Source organism: Ursus maritimus, unplaced genomic scaffold (genome assembly GCF_017311325.1).
Source record: "Ursus maritimus isolate PB19 unplaced genomic scaffold, ASM1731132v1 scaffold_21, whole genome shotgun sequence".
Lineage (NCBI taxonomy): Eukaryota > Metazoa > Chordata > Mammalia > Carnivora > Ursidae > Ursus > Ursus maritimus.
Window position 1 is genome coordinate 3,611,317 of NW_024424564.1, and position 4,834 is coordinate 3,616,150.

Consider the following 4,834-nt stretch of genomic DNA (forward strand, 5'->3'; position numbering starts at 1 on the left):
GATGAATGAATGGATTAAAAAATGTGGTGTATAGGGGTGCCTGGGTGGCACAGTTGGTTGAGCATCAGACTCTTGGTTTCAGCTCAGGTCATGATCTCAGGGTTGTGGGATTGAGCCCTGTGACAGGTGCATCACGGAGTCTGCTTAAGATTCTCTCTCCCTCTGCCCCTCTCCTCCGTGCACTTTCTCTCTCTATAAAATAAGTAAATAAATAAACCTTAAAAAATGTGCATATATATAATGGAATATTCTTCAGCCATAAAAAAGAATAAAATCTTGTCATTTCCTACAGCATGGCTAGACCTTGAGGGTGTTATATTAAGTGAGATAAGTGAGACAGAGATAGACAAATAATGTATGGTCTCACTTATATGCAGAATCTAAAATCAAGACAAAACCACAAGCAAGTTCATAGATACAGAGAACACATTGGTGGTTGCCAGAGAGGAGGGGGATTTCAGATGTGCCAAATGGGTGAAGGAGGTCAAGAGATACAAATAAATTATAAAATTATAAACCAAATAACTCCTGGGGATATAATGTACCGCATGGTGACCATAATTAATCATAGTATATTGCATATTTGGAAGTTGTTAGGAGAGTAGACCTTAAAAGTTCTCATCACAAGGAAAACCGTTCTATAACTGTGTATGGTGATGGATGTTAGCTAGACGTTCTGTGGAGCTTGTTTCATAATACATACAAATATCGAATCATGTTGTACACATGAAACTAATATAATGTATGTCAATCATACCTCAATTAAAAAAAAAAGCATTAGCCTCTATTCCCTTTAGTTTGCCTTCTGCACTGATGTCTGAACTGTTCACTGTTTATTATCAACATTGGTAAAAGCTCAACCTCCTGATAGCCTCCCATCACTTCTGGGACAACCTGATTCTCCCATCTAAGGGTCATACGTCTTTGATTATATTTGTAGCCATTGAATATGTAATGACTCCATTTAGATTTTCTTCCTCTTTACCCAGAAGGATGAACCATTCCCCATATCACGAGAGCCATCCTTCCTCTGTTGCTGGGTGGATAAACTAATCTCCTAGTGAAGCTGAATACACTGCGGGTATTTGAATTCTACAGCCACGACGAAAATTACTCTAATGTTGATTGAGTATCCCAGATACTCAGTGGGGGTGCGGGGGGACTGAGGGGGTATCAATGGTCACCAAAAGGTTAATCCTTTACTTTTCTCTCCTTTTCTTCCTCACCACCCAATTCTAGAGATGAGGACTGGTAATAAATGGGCCAAGTAGAGACTTTAAGATGACTGCCTGGGGCTGCTTGTTCTGAGCAGAGGCGTGCTAGGATGCTTTAAAAGGCCAAAGCTAAATGCATTCAATATTTAATCAGGCCAATAAAATGTCCCAGCCAATAGGATCTCTACTATTCCTCAACAATGTTAGAAGAAAGTAGGAAAATACATGAGGAGGAGAATGCTTCCTTTTTCTAACTTTAATAATGCATTTTCATCTTTACTCATTTTATAATACTGGGCTGTTATATATATATATATATATATACACACACACACAGACATATTTGCAAAAAATAAATTTACTAGAAATATGTTAGATCAGTGTTTCTTTAGGTAAGACAAATGAGGTTCTGTATTAGAATGACCTAGAATGCTTATGAAAAATATAGATTTCTGAGTCCTTTCCAAGACTTGCTGAATCAGAATTTCTATTTACAGGGGCCTCCAAAACCACAGTTTTAAAAACAGGTATTCTAATGATTATTATACATTCTACAACGCAAGAACTACTGCTTTTATATAGGTGTTCACTTTGCTATTAAGGCAGTTGTGTGAGTGTGTGTGCATGTGTGTAAAATAATGTATGGTTCCATAAATGATATTCTGTTCCAGAATTTTCCTCCAAGCTGTGAAGTCAGAAAAATACTAATGTGTTAACAAATATTCAACACACACACACAAATACATACATGCACAGATGCACAAGAATGTTGTCAAATATGTTTAGCAAACCCTTTATACTGCATGTGTCTTTTGGAGATTCCCAATTTATATTAATAAAGTAAAGGCTCTGAAGAGCCTATAAAAACCTAGTATTTCTAAATCTTTTAGGCAACTTTAGGCAATTTGTTTACTTTTTTCTCCCAAATAAGACTATGACTACCTAAGGGAAGTTTGGAAAACACCATTCTACTCAAATATTATAAAATTTCTTAGCTATTGGGGTGCCTGGGTGGCTCAGCCGTTAAGCGTCTGCCTTCGGCTCAGGTCATGATCCCAGAGTCCTGGGATGGAGCCCGGCATCGGGCTCCCTGCTCGGCAGGAAGCCTGCTTCTTCCTCTCATACTCCCCTTGCTTGTGTTCCCTCTCTCACTGTCTCTCTCTGTCAAATAAACAAATAAAATCTTTTAAAAAATAAAGTATCTTAACTATAAAATAGAAAAATCCATCTCATATTTTGACGTCAGATACTTTTGCAAACAAACTATGCCAGTTTGGAAGAAAGTTTTTTTTTTTTTTTCCTCTGTCTAGCTGTAAGTATAGAAACATCTTCTCTGTGTTGAATAAACATAAATTTAGACCAGCAGACATATGAACATAACTTTTATGGTTTGGGTAGTTATTAAAATCTGTTGTTTTAATCATACAATCTAGTAATAAGCTTACTACATTAATATTCAGAGAGCAACTGACAGGAACACTTTTGTTCTGTACTCTAAAATTATTATCCTTAGTGTTTGAGAACAGACTCATTTAACAGCCGTTAAAGAGTGAAAAAATATACAGCTTTAACCTACATTGAGAGGTTAAAAATAGAAATGCTAGCAAGTAACTTTAAATATATGTATCACCAGGCATATATTTCAGGCAAACCCTTCCCTCCTTCCTTCCAGAAAAAAAAAAAAAAAAAGAAAAGGAAAAGAAAAATCATGGCAGAAACTGTTGCATGTAATTTTATGTTCTAGTTTTAATTATTAAGGACCATTTACTTCATTTCCCCCCCACGTCAAAAATCAATTAAATATTTCTATAAAGTTAGTAATAAATCTATTCTTCCACATGTATTTCTCCTTTCCATTATAATTTAGCTGTCTAACCTCCACTCTATAACATGTTCTTAAAGGTGCGATGGTGCCGATTCGTTCCCCACTAGGACGGGACATGGAGGGAAGGGGCTTTCTTCCACTACGCGGAGCATAATGACCGTAATTGGAAGTGGGATGGAATGCATCTTACCTGGACTGGGTAGTTCCTTGAATTCTTATGTTCTGGGGATGGTAGGAAAGTTATTTAGCTGCCTAGTAAGAAATGTTTTGGGTGATTTTATTTTGGGCAGTGACTGGTGGCAAGGACCACACTCATTCAGGTTGAATACACGTGCAGACACACTGCCAGCGCAGGAGGCGAGAACAGCACTAGTCCAATCTTCCCTACAGCCCACTGGGCGTGCTAGTGGAGAAGAAAGGGGGGAGGGCTGATGTCTGCAGGTGGTAGTATTCTCGCCTGACTTGAGAGAACATTGTTTTTAGCCGTGGTCAGCAGCAGGCAGCGTCTGTCATTGGAGGTCCTGCGCTGCTCACGTGAGCTACGCCTAAAAGGAACTCACCCTTCTTTTCCTGCGAGGCCAGGAATTCATGCGGCTGGAGTTTATAAGCCCATCGCAGATGTGATCAGCTAGCCCGCTTCACCATCACTTCATCCCAACCAATCAATAATGCTACTCAAATTCTTGGGGCGCCTGGGTGGCCCAGTCGTTAAGCGTCTGCCTTTGGCTCAGGGGTGATCCTGGAGTTCTGGGATCGAGCCCCACATCAGGCTTCTTCCGCTGGGAGCCTGCTTCTTCCTCTTCCACAATCTGCTCTGTCCCTCTTAGTACTATTTTTGCGTATTTGTTTGCAAATATTATAATTCTCCATTCTCTTTAACATCAAACTGACCATCCTTCACAGATTTCAGAGTTTCCCTCTATTTCCCAAGGGTATGGGTGGCAGGACTTAGAAAAGTCAGTCTTAATTAAATGTGTACAGTGCAGTAACTGGAAAACATGCTATTTTTTAAAAATCACCATTACTGAGATAAGGATTTTTAATATTACCCATAGAATCAGATACAACTTCTTATCTATGTAATTAAATGTGACATTAACATTTGAGATAAACATAAGGGCATTTTTTTTTTTTTACCAATTTTTAAAATGAAGAGATGGCTGATATAAATATGAGCCTTATGAGTATCAAGGAGATCATTAAAAGTTCTGGGATGAAGCAGAGGACTTACATTTTTCTGTTATGGAAAACTGTCTTTCACAGTGGAGTCTACAGTTTCTCAGTTCCTTGTTTTGTTGTTCTTTCTTGGCATTATTAAGAACTTCAATAAATCCTGTTATAATTACAGGAACTCTATACAGTGAGATTCAGGAAACTATGCGATGGCTTGCTTAAAGTCATGGGAAAGTCAACTACTGTGTGAAATGAGGATTAGAAGCCAGGCTTTCTGAAATCTTCGTACAGGAGATTTACTACCCAATTGGCCACCTTTTTGCATGTCTTTCAAAATGTGAGGCATATCATTAGTGGGGAAAAAAAATAAAAGGAAAAAAGTAATATATGAGAGGAAAAATATATCAATGTAATAGATAAGGACTTTAATAAAAAAACATAGATTTAAAAAGTAGTATTTGTTTCTCTATTGCTATGTAATAAACCACCCCCAAATATTAGTTGCTTGCAGCAATTTTATTATCTCTCACAGCAGATTGATTGCGTTCAGATCTCTCATATAATTGTGGAAAGATTTCAGTTGCAGCCAGAGTCATCTTGAAGGCCCAGTTAGGGTAAATAT